At 38.8% G+C, this 20,050-nt stretch overlaps 1 long non-coding RNA gene across 1 annotated transcript; it reads left to right on the top strand.

The window, feature by feature from the left end:
* The first annotated feature begins 12,759 nt into the window (after positions 1-12,759).
* On the top strand, positions 12,760-13,284 carry LOC137578660 (uncharacterized). Its single transcript, XR_011032736.1, has 3 exons — positions 12,760-12,797; positions 12,889-13,156; positions 13,221-13,284. It is a non-coding gene; the product is annotated as an uncharacterized lncRNA (long non-coding RNA).
* The last annotated feature ends 6,766 nt before the right edge of the window (positions 13,285-20,050 follow it).

Genomic DNA, 20,050 nt, shown 5'->3' with positions numbered 1-20,050 from the left:
GACTAATTAATCTTATCTATTTCTACATTCTATTGAAATCGGACAAGAAACATGCAAAATATGCGTATGAACGTATTTTACTACGCGGTCCACAAGGCCAGAATTGGCCGTTGGCTAGTAGCGGCGCTAGAGTGCTCGTGTGTTCGTAGAGTGAGCGAGATAGCACATACTATGAAACATGTACATTTGGTTTTCGAAATTTAAAAAAATTTGTTTCACCTGGTGTATGGTATACCCGAGTCGACGAGTCGACTTACTTGCTTCATTTTTATTGTTATTACTAAACTATTATGTTTTGTTGTTTTATTTAGATTCTTTATAGTTTTTTTTTTAATACTGTTGGTTTTTATCTGTCCTCAAATTCGCATATTATCATCAAATGATTTTCATTTCAATCACCAAGGGGCAAGTTCAGTAGTTTCTAGAGAAATAAAAAATGTTGAGTATAATAAGGTCCACCCTACATATATGTACTTACATATAAACGAGTCCTTAATGTTGGATAATATATTTTATATAGGCTGAAGATCATCTTTGATCATCTTTGTTTACTTCAACTGTTGAGCTTCTTAGAAAATTATCATTAAAATTATTAAAAATTAAACTAAATTTTTATACTTTGTAAACTCTCTACTTTTTAAAGTAATTAATCCCTTGGGATTGATTTTATATTTCCGGATTTTATTTATTTTCAAATTAAGTGCACATGCGGTCTTATTGACTATATTCAAGAGAGTGTGCCCGTACCCCGCCTTAGCGTATTATACCCTTTTAGTGTGCCGAAATTCGGTTATCGGGGAAATTCACTGAGACGAGGAGCGGGCTTATTTAAAATACTCCTAATGTTTACATTCGGCCAATCCTGACATTTGATCGACCTCGATCATACAATTCAACAAACATAAAACATACAATATACATATATACAATACATACAATATACATATAAATACTGCTTATCAGATACATATTACAAACAGAAACTCACAGTTTTATCACACGCATGCATCCACGGCTTGAGTCGGGCTGATTCTAAGATACCTTTGTAGGGCAATTGAGTAAGTTGACAATCGTCAATATCGGTGACTTCGTAACGGTCATTTGGAAGAACTCGATTTATTTTATAAGGACCACGGTATTTAGGAGCGAACTTTTTGCACGACCCGGGAGTGACATCTACATTGCGAATGGCAACAAAATCATTGACTCTATAGGATAATGGTGCCCTATGCCTTAAGGCGTACCGCTTTTCATTGCGCTCCTGCGATAATTGAATTTTCGCACTTGCCTCTTGCCTAGTGGCCTCAAGGTTACAGGGGTTTTCTGAACTAAATTTCTCGTCAAGATACTCGGTTAATTCGTCTACTAAGGGGCCTCGCTGATCGCAACCAAACAACAACATTGACGGAGTTTTACCGGTACTACACTGCACTGAGTTATTAATAGCGAACTCGACACGATTAACTAATTTATACCAATCGGCTTGGGCTAAAGGTTCTGACAGCTTTCCCAACATTGGGGTCAACACACGGTTCACACGTTCGACCTGCCCATTGGCTTGAGGGGCAGCAGTCGCTACTTTAATGTGGTCAATATTTCGATTTTCTACAAACTCAGCAAACTCAAACGACGTAAAACACGTACCTCTGTCGGATATAACTCTTCTTGGTCGGCTATAATAATCAAAATATTTTTCTAACGCGGCGGTTACTTCTTTGGTACTAGTGGAATTTACGGGATACAATTTGACAAACTTTGTAAATGCGTCAATCACTACCAAAAGGTGCTTTCTTTTTGATGTAACACTCGGTAAGGGACCTAAGTGGTCAACATGAATAGTATCAAATGGAATCGGACTTTTCGGAATACTATGCAAGGTTCTATTATGTATAGTTCTTGGAACACTATGTAGAATACACGGCAGACAATCTTTTATAAACGACTCAACCTTTGGATTCATTAATGGGAACCAGTACTTTTCTTTCAAATTGTTTACACATTTCTCAACGCCTAAATGACCTAGTTTCTCGTGACACCTTCTTATTAATTCCCCTTGCATGCGAGCCGGTGCATACAAACACAGTCTTTCCTTAGCATTTCTTTTGTACACTATACCATCTATTAACTCAAATCCAACATCATTGGATTTTTCTAACTTTTCTCTTAGTTTACGGATATCCGGATCTCTTATTTGTTCTGACTGCAATAATAAATCAACATCTTGCGGAGACGCACCCACTACACCAACCAGGTTTGCCGACTCATTTCGATCGAGCTGGTCACTTCTTTCGATTTGGTTACTCAATCTCGGATCAACAGAACTTTCATTTAAAGAAACGCAAGGTTTATTCTTAACCAGTTTTAGCCGACTTCTTTCTAAACATAGCTCACACGGTCTGAAACAACTCTTCGCTAAATGAACACACGGGTTTGTCCCGAACGGTCCTAAATAATTCTTCCCTAAAGGAGCACATGGTTCTATTTTACACGGGTTAATCTCACACGGGTCTATCTTACACGGGTTTTTCTCAAACGGGTCTATCTTACACGGGTTTTTCTCAAACGGGTCTATCTAACACGGGTTTTTCTCACACGGGTTTTTCTCACCCAGGTCTATCTCACACGGTTTTGTCTCAAACGGTTTTATCTCACACGGGTCTATCTCACACGGTTTTACGCAACTTTCCTCAAAAGTAATATGCGGTTCACAAGGTTCAATTGGGGCATTCTGGTCTCTCTTCACTAATAAATCGCAAGGATCAAAATCACCTTCTACAATATTCTCTAACAACTCGGTTTGCCGACTTAATGCATCTACATGGCCCATGTTTGAACCGGGTCTGTGAGCAATGGTATAATCAAAGTTTTCCAATTCCAACGACCACCGCGCAATGCGGGGATTTATTGATTTTTTACTCAAGGTTTGGACCAATGAATTACAATCGGTAACGATCAAAAATGGTCTGTGTTCTAAATAAACGCGAAATCGGCGCACGGCATATATTATGGCCAAAGTTTCAAGCTCAAAACTGTGATAACGGGACTCGGCGGCTGTCGCCTTTCGGGAATAATAAGAGACTGGATGCATTTTGCCATCAGTCTGTCTTTGCATCAAAGAGGCACCGAAACCATTTGAACTGGCGTCAGTATGCAACTCAGTTTCGTAGTTAGGGTTAAAGATAGCTAATATGGGCGGACTGGATAAGGCGGATCTTAATGTAAGAAATACATTTTTAGCGGTTTTGTTCATCGGAAATGGACCACCTTGTTTAAGCAACTCAGTTAACGGTTTAGCTATGCTGGAGAAATTCGGAACAAATTTGGGAAAATAAGAGAATAAGCCTAAGCACGAGTGTAACGCTTTGCTGTTAAGTGGTTCTGGGTATTCTTGAATAGCTTTTAAATGTGTATTATTTGGTAAAATTCCCTTTTCACTGACTTCATATCCTAAATAATCTATGCTCTTCTGTAGGAAAATGCTTTTCTTCAAATTGAGCTCTAAATTGTACTGAATAAAACGATCTAACAGTTTTGCTAACAACTTAAGATGCTGATCTACGGTGCGGGTGGCAAGAATAATGTCGTCCATATATACTACAAGTTCTCGATCTCTAATCATATCACTAAGTATGTTCGATATAAATCTCTGAAATACAGCTGGTCCGTTCTTTAGACCAAAAGGCATTCTCAGATATTCGAACTGCCCATCGGGTGTAACGAATGCTGTGTATTTAATTGAATCCTCTTCCATGCCTACATGGTAAAAGCCACTTTTCAAATCTATGACGGAGAAAACGGTCTTGCTCTCCAGGTATTCTAGGCAATCTTCTATCAAAGGCAATGGAAAATTATCCCTCACAGTCTTCTTATTTAAACCTCGATAATCAACGCACATTCGTATATTGCCATCCTTTTTTCGCACTAGGACGATGGCGGACGCATAGGGGGAGTTGCTTGGTCGGATTACATTATTGGCTAACAACTCACTAACCGTTTTAGAAACGATTCCTCTTTCATAATATGATAACCTTCTAGGACTACTATGAAATGGTGTTGTATCTGTCAGACATATTCTCATCATATATTTAGGCAACCCGTAATTAATTGAAAATCGGTCAATGTAATGCTCATGCACAATGTCTCGGCACTCACGCATCGCGCCTAATCCAAATTCACTGCCAACAGTAGTATTCCCGGTATCTGACAGCGTTGCACAAACAGTTTGCAACTCTGTTAGCCATTCTCGAAACGGGGATGCATTCGTGTTTACATTAGGGTTATTACAATTACTATCTAGATCAGTGGTGTTATTACTAATGGTATTATGCTTAGGATATTTAGTAAACAGGGATGCACAGAAGGATTTGTAAACAAAAGCAATGGTACTCTTTAATGATGCAGAATTCTTTTCATACTTTCTTACATTTTCAATCAATGAGAACTTAAGACCTATTTTATTCAAGGCGTCTCTACCAAGAAGTAGTTGCGTCGGCATAATATTATCGGGAATAACTAAAAATTGAATTTCATATTTTTTGCAAAACAGAACTAAACATTTGACTGTTCCAAAAGTCAGAATAGAGCCACCGCTCAGTCCATGAAAAGAACTTTTAACTAATTTATCGCAATCTAAATGCGGCATCAACGCTCTACTGGCAAATTTACTGGGCTTCCGGAATCTAATAGGGCAAAAATATTATTAACATCAGTGCATCCCTCTTTACAAGATATTCTTAAACTTACTAATTGAATAAATGACTTATCATCAATGGTGTCCGGGTCTTCACTAGAGCTCATGGCGGCGATCTGGGTTCGCATTGGACAATTCCGGTACTGATGGCCCACTTTGAAGCACCGATAGCAACTTCCTTTTTGGTCTCTCCGGGCGTGGACAGTCAAACATTAAGTGACCAATCTGGCGGCAATTGAAACATCTCTTATCCTTTGCAGCAGGCGTAATGGCCTGCAAACGGTCTGAAGTCTGACGAGCCTGAGGAACGTAGTTTTTGGCTGGTGGCTGAACTGATTGAAAACGCATCATCTTCTCTCGCAGTTCATTCAGAGAAGTACAATAATACAAAGGAGCTGACAATCCGGTTCGATCTTGTAGTCCGTCAACAATGTATTTGACCACATCGGTGTCTTCAAAATTGCCCTGCTGAGCAATATTTCGCATAATGATGAAATACTGCAAGAGTGACTCTCCTTTGCCAATTGAGCGCTTCCTCATCTGGTTAGCAATCTCGTAGTTTGTTATTTGTAGGCCAAATACCTTCACAAGGGCATCCTTCAGCTCGCTCCAGGTTGTAGTCTTTTCATATGTCATGTATGCTTTAGCAGATCCCTCCAGCAGTCGGTTGCCCAACGACCAACATTGGGCATCACTCAGTACATACATTCTTGCTGCTTTCTCCAGCTCACGAATCCATACGTAAATGGACAGATCACCATCACCAGAGAATTTAGGTACAGTAGTTTCGACATCTTTCAAGTTCATGCGGCAATTATATTCCGGTCCGCCTAAGTTCTCCTCCAGCTCCATAACACGTGTTTTTAGCTCCGCCAGGTTTTTACGTGCTGTATACAAATCGATGCTACTAAGAATCGAAGACAATTCGTCGGTTTCGCTCGCTTGTGCGCTTTCACGAACATGCACGTTCGCGTCTGGTCCTACAGAGGTCTCACGAGACATCGTCGGCGACTGGTTAGCACCCACTTGATCCGATGTACTTGGCTGCTCAATATTTCCCACGCCGCGCTGCTCAATAAGAGGCTCCGGACCAACATCCACAAGTTGTCCGGCAAGCACATTTGCAGACACTGCTGGGCTGACTGCCTGCTCTTCGGGTACATCACTCTCTCCAGACTGATTCTGTGCCATGACTTGTTTTACCAATGCTCGCAATTGGTAAATTGACGCTTCTTTGTCGCAAGGTACTTCCTTGGCCGCTAGCAACTCAAACAATGCGGTTTTGTTTAATTTAATAATCTCGGTATATTTCATGAAAATACGTTCTTTAGGGCAAACTCCACACCTGATTTGTAAACTCTCTACTTTTTAAAGTATTATATATATGATTTTATATTTCCGGATTTTATTTATTTTCAAATTAAGTGCACATGCGGTCTTATTGACTATATTCAAGCGAGTGTGCCCGTACCCCCGCCTTAGCGTATTATACCCTTTTAGTGTGCCCAAATTCGGTTATCGGGGAAATTCACTGAGACGAGGAGCGGGCTTATTTAAAATATTCCTAATATTTACATTCGGCCAATCCTGACATTTGATCGACCTCGATCATACAATTCAACAAACATACAACATACAATATACATATATACAATACATACAACATACATATAAATACTGCTTATCAGATACATATTACAAACAGAAACTCACAGTTTTATCACACGCATGCATCCACGGCTTGCGTCGGGCTGATTCTAAGATACCTTTGTAGGGCAATTGAGTAAGTTGACAATCGTCAATATCGGTGACTTCGTAACGGTCATTTGGAAGAACTCGATTTATTTTATAAGGACCACGGTATTTAGGAGCGAACTTTTTGCACGACCCGGGAGTGACATCTACATTGCGAATGGCAACAAAATCATTGACTCTATAGGATAATGGTGCCCTATGCCTTAAGGCGTACCGCTTTTCATTGCGCTCCTGCGATAATTGAATTTTCGCACTTGCCTCTTGCCTAGTGGCCTCAAGGTTACAGGGGTTTTCTGAACTAAATTTCTCGTCAAGATACTCGGTTAATTCGTCTACTAAGGGGCCTCGCTGATCGCAACCAAACAACAACATTGACGGAGTTTTACCGGTACTACACTGCACTGAGTTATTAATAGCGAACTCGACACGATTAACTAATTTATACCAATCGGCTTGGGCTAAAGGTTCTGACAGCTTTCCCAACATTGGGGTCAACACATGGTTGACACGTTCGACCTGCCCATTGGCTTGAGGGGCAGCAGTCGCTACTTTAATGTGGTCAATATTTCGATTTTCTACAAACTCAGCAAACTCAAACGACGTAAAACACGTACCTCTGTCGGATATAACTCTTCTTGGTCGTCTATAATAATCAAAATATTTTTCTAACGCGGCGGTTACTTCTTTGGTACTAGTGGAATTTACGGGATACAATTTGACAAACTTTGTAAATGCGTCAATCACTACCAAAAGGTGCTTTCTTTTTGATGTAACACTCGGTAAGGGACCAAAGTGGTCAACATGGATAGTATCAAATGGAATCGGACTTTTCGGAATACTATGCAAGGTTCTATTATGTATAGTTCTTGGAACACTATGTAGAATACACGGCAGACAATCTTTTATAAACGACTCAACCTTTGGATTCATTAATGGGAACCAGTACTTTTCTTTCAAATTGTTTACACATTTCTCAACGCCTAAGTGACCTAGTTTCTCCTGACACCTTCTTATTAATTCCCCTTGCATGCGAGCCGGTGCATACAAACACAGTCTTTCCTTAGCATTTCTTTTGTACACTATACCATCTATTAACTCAAATCCAACATCATTGGCTTTTTCTAACTTTTCTCTTAGTTTACGGATATCCGGATCTCTTATTTGTTCTGACTGCAATAATAAATCAACATCTTGCGGAGACGCACCCACTACACCAACCAGGTTTGCCGACTCATTTCGATCGAGCTGGTCACTTCTTTCGATTTGGTTACTCAATCTCGGATCAACAGAACTTTCATTTAAAGAAACGCAAGGTTTATTCTTAACCAGTTTTAGCCGACTTCTTTCTAAACATAGCTCACACGGTCTGAAACAACTCTTCGCTAAATGAACACACGGGTTTGTCCCAAACGGTCCTAAATAATTCTTCCCTAAAGGAGCACATGGTTCTATTTTACACGGGTTTATCTCACACGGGTCTATCTTACACGGGTTTTTCTCAAACGGGTCTATCTTACACGGGTTTTTCTCAAACGGGTCTATCTTACACGGGTTTTTCTCACACGGGTTTTTCTCACACGGGTTTTTCTCACACAGGTCTATCTCACACGGTTTTGTCTCAAACGGTTTTATCTCACACGCGTCTATCTCACACGGTTTTACGCAACTTTCCTCAAAAGTAATATGCGGTTCACAAGAATAAGCCTAAGCACGAGTGTAACGCTTCGCTGTTAAGTGGTTCTGGGTATTCTTGAATAGCTTTTAAATGTGTATTATTTGGTAAAATTCCCTTTTCACTGAATTCATATCCTAAATAATCTATGCTCTTCTGTAGGAAAATGCTTTTCTTCAAATTGAGCTCTAAATTGTACTGAATAAAACGATCTAACAGTTTTGCTAACAACTTAAGATGCTGATCTACGGTGCGGGTGGCAAGAATAATGTCGTCCATATATACTACAAGTTCTCGATCTCTAATCATATCACTAAGTATGTTCGATATAAATCTCTGAAATACAGCTGGTCCGTTCTTTAGACCAAAAGGCATTCTCAGATATTCGAACTGCCCATCGGGTGTAACGAATGCTGTGTATTTAATTGAATCCTCTTCCATGCCTACATGGTACAAGCCACTTTTCAAATCTATGACGGAGAAAACGGTCTTGCTCTCCAGGTATTCTAGGCAATCTTCTATCAAAGGCAATGGAAAATTATCCCTCACAGTCTTCTTATTTAAACCTCGATAATCAACGCACATTCGTATATTGCCATCCTTTTTTCGCACTAGGACGATGGCGGACGCATAGGGGGAGTTGCTTGGTCGGATTACATTATTGGCTAACAACTCACTAACCGTTTTAGAAACGATTCCTCTTTCATAATATGATAACCTTCTAGGACTACTATGAAATGGTGTTGTATCTGTCAGACATATTCTCATCATATATTTAGGCAACCCGTAATTAATTGAAAATCGGTCAATGTAATGCTCATGCACAATGTCTCGGCACTCACGCATCGCGCCTAATCCAAATTCACTGCCAACAGTAGTATTCCCGGTATCTGACAGCGTTGCACAAACAGTTTGCAACTCTGTTAGCCATTCTCGAAACGGGGATGCATTCGTGTTTACATTAGGGTTATTACAATTATTATCTAGATCAGTGGTGTTATTACTAATGGTATTATGCTTAGGATATTTAGTAAACAGGGATGCACAGAAGGATTTGTAAACAAAAGCAATGGTACTCTTTAATGATGCAGAATTCTTTTCATACTTTCTTACATTTTCAATCAATGAGAACTTAAGACCTATTTTATTCAAGGCGTCTCTACCAAGAAGTAGTTGCGTCGGCATAATATTATCGGGAATAACTAAAAATTGAATTTCATATTTTTTGCAAAACAGAACTAAACATTTGACTGTTCCAAAAGTCAGAATAGAGCCACCGCTCAGTCCATGAAAAGAACTTTTAACTAATTTATCGCAATCTAAATGCGGCATCAACGCTCTACTGGCAAATTTACTGGGCTTCCGGAATCTAATAGGGCAAAAATATTATTAACATCAGTGCATCCCTCTTTACAAGATATTCTTAAACTTACTAATTGAATAAATGACTTATCATCAATGGTGTCCGGGTCTTCACTAGAGCTCATGGCGGCGATCTGGGTTCGCATTGGACAATTCCGGTACTGATGGCCCACTTTGAAGCACCGATAGCAACTTCCTTTTGGTCTCTCCGGGCGTGGACAGTCAAACATTAAGTGACCAATCTGGCGGCAATTGAAACATCTCTTATCCTTTGCAGCAGGCGTAATGGCCTGCAAACGGTCTGAAGTCTGACGAGCCTGAGGAACGTAGTTTTTGGCTGGTGGCTGAACTGATTGAAAACGCATCATCTTCTCTCGCAGTTCATTCAGAGAAGTACAATAATACAAAGGAGCTGACAATCCGGTTCGATCTTGTAGTCCGTCAACAATGTATTTGACCACATCGGTGTCTTCAAAATTGCCCTGCTGAGCAATATTTCGCATAATGATGAAATACTGCAAGAGTGACTCTCCTTTGCCAATTGAGCGCTTCCTCATCTGGTTAGCAATCTCGTAGTTTGTTATTTGTAGGCCAAATACCTTCACAAGGGCATCCTTCAGCTCGCTCCAGGTTGTAGTCTTTTCATATGTCATGTATGCTTTAGCAGATCCCTCCAGCAGTCGGTTGCCCAACGACCAACATTGGGCATCACTCAGTACATACATTCTTGCTGCTTTCTCCAGCTCACGAATCCATACGTAAATGGACAGATCACCATCACCAGAGAATTTAGGTACAGTAGTTTCGACATCTTTCAAGTTCATGCGGCAATTATATTCCGGTCCGCCTAAGTTCTCCTCCAGCTCCATAACACGTGTTTTTAGCTCCGCCAGGTTTTTACGTGCTGTATACAAATCGATGCTACTAAGAATCGAAGACAATTCGTCGGTTTCGCTCGCTTGTGCGCTTTCACGAACATGCACGTTCGCGTCTGGTCCTACAGAGGTCTCACGAGACATCGTCGGCGACTGGTTAGCACCCACTTGATCCGATGTACTTGGCTGCTCAATATTTCCCACGCCGCGCTGCTCAATAAGAGGCTCCGGACCAACATCCACAAGTTGTCCGGCAAGCACATTTGCAGACACTGCTGGGCTGACTGCCTGCTCTTCGGGTACATCACTCTCTCCAGACTGATTCTGTGCCATGACTTGTTTTACCAATGCTCGCAATTGGTAAATTGACGCTTCTTTGTCGCAAGGTACTTCCTTGGCCGCTAGCAACTCAAACAATGCGGTTTTGTTTAATTTAATAATCTCGGTATATTTCATGAAAATACGTTCTTTAGGGCAAACTCCACACCTGATTTGTAAACTCTCTACTTTTTAAAGTAATTATATCCTTGGATATGATTTTATATTTCCGGATTTTATTTATTTTCAAATTAAGTGCACATGCGGTCTTATTGACTATATTCAAGCGAGTGTGCCCGTACCCCGCCTTAGCGTATTATACCCTTTTAGTGTGCCCAAATTCGGTTATCGGGGAAATTCACTGAGACGAGGAGCGGGCTTATTTAAAAAATTCCTAATGTTTACAACTTAAATATAATTGACAACAAAGCTTCGCCTTCAAGTTTGTTTGTCATCTTCCTGGCCAAGTTTATACAAAGCATCAATTGATGAATGTTTGGCTAAATCGTCTTATGATTTATTTGTTGTTTTCAATAACCCAAAACAAGTAATCTGATATATTTATCTAACATCTTCGGCATTAAGCCTCGCATAGAGTCACAACATTTCCACATTTGAGCGCACACACACACACACACACACATATTCCATCTAATAATTATTTTTTGACGCCTACACACAAACTGAGACTTGAGGCTTCAAAGTAAGTACTTCAGAAAAGTCAATGTGGTTGGGGTTGGGGTTGGGGATGCTCTGCTCAAATGTCAGGCTTATTAATACTCTTTACTTTTCTCTCAGCTCTCATCCTCTACCCTCCCTCCCGCACACTAGTTGAAAATGTGCTTATCAACATCGCTCTCTGTTCGGATGTGGAGGATTTGTGCCATGTGCATCTTTATGTGGGAGCCAAAGACCCAATGACACGTCATTTCTGGCATAGACATCTTCGTCAAAATGTGTTAAATAAGTTGACTCAGTTCAACTGAGAAACTGAAACTGAAAACTGAAACAGCAAAACAGGTCTTCCAGTTCAACGGAACACAACAAAGTGTCAATAAAATGTCATGGAAAGCCACTTAGAGAAGCTGAATCGAAAGCCTTAGATGTGCCTACCTATACACACACACACATACATATATACATATATAGTTGGAGCTGAAGCCTCACCCAAAAGGCACTTTTTTCCCCCCTCTCTTTTTTTTTGGCCATATTTGTGTTACTCTTTATTGCCGTCAAAAATATTTGTCGATTCTTGTTCGTTTTGGTTCTTTCTGCTCAAGAGGCTCAATTATATGTTTGATTTAAATCAGTCTACTGACCCAAAAGTTCAGCTACGGAAATTGCAAATTTAATAATTGAGTAGCCGTTGCTCGGAAACTCTCAGAGAGACCAATATCGAAGCCAAAAACAGATAAAAAAAAAAACAAAAAATATGAAAACCAGGGGGCTTATTAATGCGATAACATTGGCTGATTTAATTTCTTGTTGTGCCGAGCTGTGATTATCCGCAGACAAAACAGAAACACCAGTCTATGTGGAGGTGCCTTGAGTAAAACTTGCATCTCAAAAGAAAAAAAAGGGGGAAAAAAGAAAGGAAGGCAGCATTTAAAAGACCCGCGAATGCACTGCTTGATTGCAGAAAGAAAGTTCACCACAGTGGTACATTTCTTTTTTCCATTATGTTAATAGCGGATAATGTCACTTTGACAATTGACTTCGGGTCTAAACGAAGATCAAAGCTAGGCATAGAGCATAGGCGAACTATCTTGATAAATTCTTTTCAAATTGGCAACCGAGCGGAACAGTCCTTTGCAGGAAGTGGAAAAAAAATTTAATATTTCATTTTGTTTTGTGGTTAAAATAACCCAAGTAAATTTTAAATCCGAGTAAATACAAGCCATCCTTCCTGGGCTTGAATTGAAAAAAAAAAAGAAACCATTGATGTTGGTGTTCTCTATTTAAAGATATATTTCTTGAGTAAGTGCTAATTTTTCTTTGAATCATTAAAATTTTGTCATTTTTGCAAATAAAATTTTGCACTCAGATTTTCAAAGTCCCGGTATGTTCGTTCATGATGGAAAAGAAAAAAAGGAAATTAAAATGTATTGCTTTGATTAAGAAGAAGGTAATTATACAGCTCTAAAGAAAAGAAAAAAAAAACGCATTAACGACATTCACAATTTATCATGTATGTGTATATAATTTTTTTTTGTTAGACAAACGTAAAGCCCAAATTTTGGTGTCAATGATATCCAAAGCCAGAATTCCAAGACATTTATGTTGGATAGTGCAAGCAGCGAAGAAGTTATTCACTAAAGGGGACGAAGCAATTACATTGGCGACCATCTGATCAGTCAAATTTCGATACGACACGCGGCAAGCGGTGAAAAGTGAAAATAGCGAAGACACGCAGCCCAAAGAATAAATTGTATCCGAGTTAAATAGTGAAAAAAGTCTAGCCAGAGTGAAAATCAAGTAAAAAAGGTTTTAAGCCAGAAAACCGTAGTGAAAACGAAAATTTTTAACTTCTTCTTTTGTTTAAACCTAGGTAATATACTATAATCGAAAGCTAGTTAGTGTACAAGTAATAATTTGTAATAAGAAAAAAAAAAAAAAAAAGAGAGTTAAGCAAGTGAAAAAAAAAAGTATACAAAGAAGGAAACGCAAAGCAACATTTCGAGCCACATTGTGCAAAACCAAAATTTTTAGTACACTAAAAAATGAAAAAAAAAATGAGCAAAAAACAAAAAAATGAAAAAATAAAATCTAATGCAAAATTGAAAGGTCAAAAAAAAAAAAAATCTATAACAGAGGAAAAAGAAAGTGAAAATATAAAAGAAAAAAAAATTTTTAAACAACAAGCATGAGCAATTGCTTTACTTGGTAACGAAACGAACAAATGTGAGCATAATTAATACAAAAAAAAAAATTAAATTAAATCTATAGCCTTTACAGCAATTCCTCGAAGGCCTTCGTCGGACGCTACAAGGGTGAGTTTTTTTCTACTACATTTTTTTTGTTACCAAAATATAAAGCGAAGTCGGAGACGTTAAGCAAGAGTATTCAATGCAAAGACAAAAGCGAAAACAATTGTCGTTGCTTATCTCCACTCCGTTTGCCCCTCCATATATTTTTATATGCTTCTAATGTGTTTCAAATAAAATCATGCGTAAAGAAAAGAAAAAAAGAGAATGCACTGAAAGGTGAAAATTATCAAAAGAGAAAAAGGCAAGAGTGAATAAATATGCATAATTGTTTTATTAAAACATTGAAGAGTTAAAAAAATTAAACGGTTAATTTTTATACGCTGCATATGTAAGCGTTGCGTTTTGCTTTTGCACAGTGGGTCGAAGTTTAAAAAAAAAAAAAAAAAAAGAGAAGTTAATGTTCATGAAATTATGCCGAGTATTTAGAATATTTTTTTTGGATATTGATTTAATTATCTTTGAATATAAATCGATATGCGTTAAAGTTTCGAGCTATATATATTATTTTAGTAATTACAAATTAAATTGTTGATAATTATGAAATTGTAAATTTTCTTATATATATATTATGGAATGGTTTTGGTTTTTTTTAGTGTGAGTTAACTTTGTTCTCAGAATACTACAGAATGAAACATTAGATTCTAATAAATGAATGATTGTGAGAATACGTTAATTTAAGTGAATAATAATGATTTTTATAATGAGGTAATTTTCTGAACTTTCTTTTTGGGCAATCTAATGTGAATAAGGATGTTTGTTCTGGGATTTTCCCCTAGCGCTGAAAGGAAAATCATGGTAGGGTGGGTAGAGAGCGCGGCTGTAAATACACCTATACAGCCAACACTAGGACTATTTTCTTCTATTCTTCTCTCTCTATTCTATTTTGAGTTTCAGCACAGGGACTTTATTTAAAGTTGCTGACGTGTGAGTGGGTGAAACACATTCATCAAAGAACCACCCCAGCCGATTGTCTTGCTAGCCGCATTAAGAGTCCCGCAGATGAATCGTATTAACACCAAGATAGACCTCACACAATAACGTATAGTTGCCGAATGCAATGGTTGGTAAGCCTTTGTGGTGTCGTGGTTATAGATATTTAGTTACAGAAATTTATGCCGCCCAACCATGGGGCACATTCTAATTAGGTACAATAATTTTTGCTGCCCATCGGCTAAGTGAAGGCTTTGTACGTTACAGTAATTTTTGGCGCCCAACGTGGGGCCCGATTCTAATTTGATAATTATCTCCTTAAGCTTTTCTCAGGTAGATAATTCATTTGGTAGATTGACCCCTTTTCTTCTTTTAATTTCTTTGTGCAATCTAATCTTTTATTCTATACTATCAACAATTAAAATCGTAAAGTTAACTATTATTGGAATTACCGTCTCCGGCGATGCCCAGAGATCTGGTCCGGATATTCAACTAGGTTACTAATTGTTCCGAATACTTTAAAGCTAACTGTCAACATGAACCCAAGTCAAACAATAACTGTCAAAACAGCAGAAACTACTAACTTTTGGCATGTGACCGAGAGCTAGACTCTGGTTTGAAAAGTGTTGAGTAGACGAAGGCATGATGGTAGCCTAGACTCTGTACCTCTTGCTTTAATAGAATACGCATTACCTGGAATTATGATTGTGACAAATGGCTGAAACATCATCCGAGGATAATGCAACCGCTAGTATTATTGTAGAGAGTACATAGACTAGTCAGTCTAGTTTTGTTATCCCTTTTAGTATAGCCCGTAGCAGCTTAATTGTGAGTGGTCAGGACATTGGTGAGAACATTAATGGTTTAATCAGCCAACCCCAGATCATAATTGGCATAGCGAGAGACTATATTAAGACAGGTAACGAATCCCTTTTTAAATTCATTTATGTAGGTGCATAGGTGCAGAATGGAACTATGGGATGTAGAGTCAAGTGACCCTAACCCAACCGCTTAAAAAGAAAGACACTACCCAAAATATGAGTGTACTTATGTAAATTTCTATTTCCTGTTGCTAAGAAAATAGCATCCCTAACGCAGATTTCAAGAGTAGTCCCTAGTGATAAAGTAAATTATTACACCTGAATTCACTTAGAGTAACCCGAAAAGAAAAATTATTCAAAATTATTATTCAAAAAAATTAAAAAAAAAAAAATAAGAATTTGATTAACATTTGGTTGAATTGATAACGCTATCGAATATTTAAAAATGTCAGTAGTACACAGTGATAGAGAGTACGAGGAGGCACCACGATCATCCTCATCACAAGTGTGTAGCATTTGTTCACAAGTTATTTCAGACGTACACGAAAGGGCAACGACAAAGTGTATGCACTCATTTCATAGAAATTGTATAATTACTTATGTTTCGACAAATCAAGAGTGTCCGGTATGCAAGTCTTTATGCCACCTTAGAGATGTACGAGTTAGAACTGAGTTATCAGCCAGTCAAAAACGAGGAGCAGTTCCTAAAGTCCATACTACGCGACAGCAGAGGCAAGCACACCTTTTATCTGGTCCAGAACAGTCAGCCATACCTGATGACACTAGTCCGCAAAATACGGTGATGAATTCATCAGAAGAGGTAGAACCACTACGAAAAGCGAAAAGACAGGGAAGACCTCCTAAGCGAAGAGTACAACGCGCTCAACCAGAAAATTTTGAGAGACATCAGACTAGAGTCAACGCCACAGCTAGTACATCGGCACCAGCGGTCGACTACGAAAGATTGTTTGAAAGAATAGAGAATCTTATAAATCAGAAGTTTGAGAGTTTGCAGACGAATAAAGCAGCAGCCAGCATACAAGAAGTAAATACGCAGGCTAGAGCACAATCTTCACCCAGAAATTCGCCGATTTCTACATCAAGTATTAGGAGCGAAAAGGTTACACAGATTATCCAGAGTTGGGGTATAAAGTTCGAGGGATCACAAAAAGGCAGTACCGTGCAAGAATTCTTGTACAGAGTGCGTGCATTAACTATGGATAGTTTAGATGGAGACTTTTCAGTAGTCTGTAAGAACCTACATATTCTCCTAACTGGAAAAGCCCGAGATTGGTATTGGAGATACCGGAAAGAGATCACGCAAGTAGAATGGACAGATTTTTGTGACAAACTCAAAAGACAATATCGTGATAACAAGGATGATGATTTAATTTTTGAAGAAATAAGAAGTAGGAAGCAAAAGATTGGAGAATCATTTGATAATTTTTATGAGGATGTAATATCCATTGTTAGTAGGCTTTCGGTTCCATTGGAAGAGGATAGACTAGTGCAGCAGTTGCAGCGTAACCTGATACCGGAAGTGCGTGAAGCATTGTTATATATATCAGTTGTTTCGGTGTCACATCTACGACAGTTAGTACAAAGAAGAGAAAATCTATTGGGAGAGACACTAATTAAGCGTCCGATCAAGAGTGTTAATTTTTCTAAACCCGTTTACAAATCCGTAGCTGCAGTACTAGACGCCACAGAACAGTCAGAAGACGAGTTTTCGGTGAAAGAGGTAGATGCAGTTCAGCGAGTGGCGAATTCTTTGGTTTGTTGGAACTGTGACGTAGAAGGACATCGCTGGGACATGTGCCTAGAAGATCGGATTATCTTTTGTTACGGCTGCGGAACAAAAGGAGTATACAAGCCGCAGTGCATAAAATGTTCAAATCGGACGGAAAACTATCGGAAGGGAACACCGTATGGCAACAAGCGGACGGAACCTTAGTAAATGTTGCTCACAAAAGATTAAATCGTAATTACACTGAACAAGAAAAGCAAGAAAACATTTCAGAGTTACAAACAAATAGAAAGAATATTAAGTTACATCCAATTAAACCATACCATATACGTTTAAAAGAATATGCAAGAGTCCGCGAAAGAAAATTTTCTGATGATAGTAATGTCGCATGCGTCAAGAGAGCACCAAAGCGCTCAACCTTGCGTATGCGTAACTTTTGGAAAGCTGTACGAAATACCAAAAGAAGGTTAATTTGTTCAGTAATTAATGAAGCCGTAGATGGCCGATTTTATGCTTCAATTTCATTTTTACAATTTTTAGAATTAGGCTTATTAGACACAGGGGCAAATATTAGTTGCATTGGAGCAGACCTGGCTAAAATAGACTGGTCGCACAATTCAAAATTTCGCAAAATTAATTCGTCAGTAAAAACGGCTGATGGACAGCCACAAACAGTTATTGGATCCATACAACTGAACGTAAAATATAGGGAGCAGATGAAGGACATTAATTTCTTTATAAACCCTTCGATTAAGCATAGGGTAGTATTAGGGACAGATTTTTGGAAAGCTTTCAAATTGGCCCCGGGTGTAATTTCCTCGATTGAAACTTCAAATAGCAACGTGCCTAGATTACCAGAGAAAGACGGTGAGGAAAAGTTTCCGCTGACAGCAGAAGAAGAAAAACGTTTAGGCGGAATCATTAGTCTATTTCCAGACTTTGAAAGGCAAGGCCTCGGAAGAACAAAGCTTCTGCAACATCATATAGAGGTAGGCAATGCCACCCCGATTAAACAGCGATTTTACCCAGTTTCACCGGCGGTTGAAAAAGTTATGTTTCAGGAGATCGATAGAATGTTAGAGCTAGGAGTTATTGAGAAGTCAAATAGTCCTTGGAGTTCGCCCATGCGTTTGGTGATTAAACCGGGAAAAGTTTGTTTATGCTTAGATGCACGACGTATTAACGAGGTTACAAAGAAAGATGCATACCCACTGCCCAGCATCAATGGAATTTTCGCAAGACTACCAAAAGCTAACATCATCTCCAAGATAGATTTGAAGGATGCTTTTTGGCAAATTGGTTTGAGTGAGGAATCAAGAGCAATCACAGCATTTACAGTACCCGGTCGTCCATTGTATCATTTTGTGGTTATGCCATTTGGTTTGTGTAATGCCGCGCAAACAATGTGTAGACTAATGGACGAAATAATACCCCCTGAATTAAAATATTGTACTTTTGGATACTTAGACGATTTATGTGTAGTATCAGAAAGCTTTGAGGAACATCTTATTGTGTTAGCCAAGCTAGCTGAGCAATTTCGAATGGCGAATGTGACTTTAAATGTGGCAAAGAGCAAATTTTGTGTCACAAAAGTTGCATTTTTAGGATATATAGTAGGCAATGGAGGAATTCCAACTGACACATCAAAAACACCCGATTCAGTCATGGCCAATTCCGAAAACAGTTAAACAAGTAAGAGCGTTTATGGGAGTAGTCGGATGGTATAGACGATTTATACCTAACTTTTCAGATATTAGTTTTTCAATCACCGAGCTTCTGTCGTCGAAAAGGAAATTTGTCTGGAACGAGCAAGCTCAGAAATCCTTTGAAAAGCTTAAGTCTGCGTTGACTTCAGCTCCAGTTTTGCAGAACCCGAACTTTGAACGGAAGTTCTATGTGCATTGCGGTGCGAGCGATGTCGGCATAGGCGCTACGTTAGTTCAAATGTCAGATGAAGGAGAAGAAAAACCAATTGTATTTATGTCCAAGAAACTGAGTTCAGCTCAACGAAACTACAGTGTAACGGAGCGGGAATGTTTAGCAGCATTAGAAGCAATCGACAGGTTTAGATGCTATATTGAGATGCAGGAGTTTGAATTGATTACGGATCATGCGAGCCTTTTGTGGCTGATGAAGCAACCTAATTTGAAGGGACGGTTGGCTAGATGGGCCATGAAATTGCAAAGTTACAAGTTCACGATAAGCCATAGAACAGGTCGGGACAATGTCGTACCTGATGCGCTTTCGAGAATGTTTTCAGACGAAATAAGTGCACTAGAAGAAGTTTATCCTGGTGTTGATTTAAATTCCAACTGTTTTAGTGATAGTGAATATCAGAATTTGAAGAAAAAGTTTTTAGATAGTCTGGGAGAATATCCAGATATACGAGTAGAAGATGGTTTTGTCTATATACGAACTGAACATGATGATGGAAATTTAGAAAATCAAGAATCGAGATGGAAACTGTGGATTCCATCTGGTTTGACGACTGAAGTCATAGGCAGTGCTCATAATAGTGTTATATCAGCACATGGAGGAATGGCTAAGACCCTAGAATTAATAAGGAGATTTTTTTATTGGCCAGGCATGGTGTCACAAGTGAGAGATTATGTACGTAACTGTGATATTTGCAAGTCTACCAAAGCCCCGAATTACATTTTAAAACCGCCGTTGGGAAAGCCAGCAGTTTCAATGCGTCCTTTTCAAAGGTTATACATAGACCTGCTCGGTCCATATCCACGCAGTAAGCGAGGGCATATTGGGTTGGTAATAGTTTTGGATCACTTTTCCAAATTTCATTGGCTTTGTCCGTTGAAGAAGTTGACATCTCGTTTAATACAGGAGTTTCTTCAGGATCATATTTTCTTTATGTTTGGTATTCCGGAAATCCTAG

Source organism: Drosophila tropicalis, unplaced genomic scaffold, assembly GCF_018151085.1.
Source record: "Drosophila tropicalis isolate 14030-0801.00 unplaced genomic scaffold, ASM1815108v1 contig_629, whole genome shotgun sequence".
Taxonomy (NCBI): domain Eukaryota; kingdom Metazoa; phylum Arthropoda; class Insecta; order Diptera; family Drosophilidae; genus Drosophila; species Drosophila tropicalis.
The sequence above is the reverse complement of the archived record's forward strand: the minus strand, read 5'-3'. Positions and strand labels throughout refer to the sequence as shown.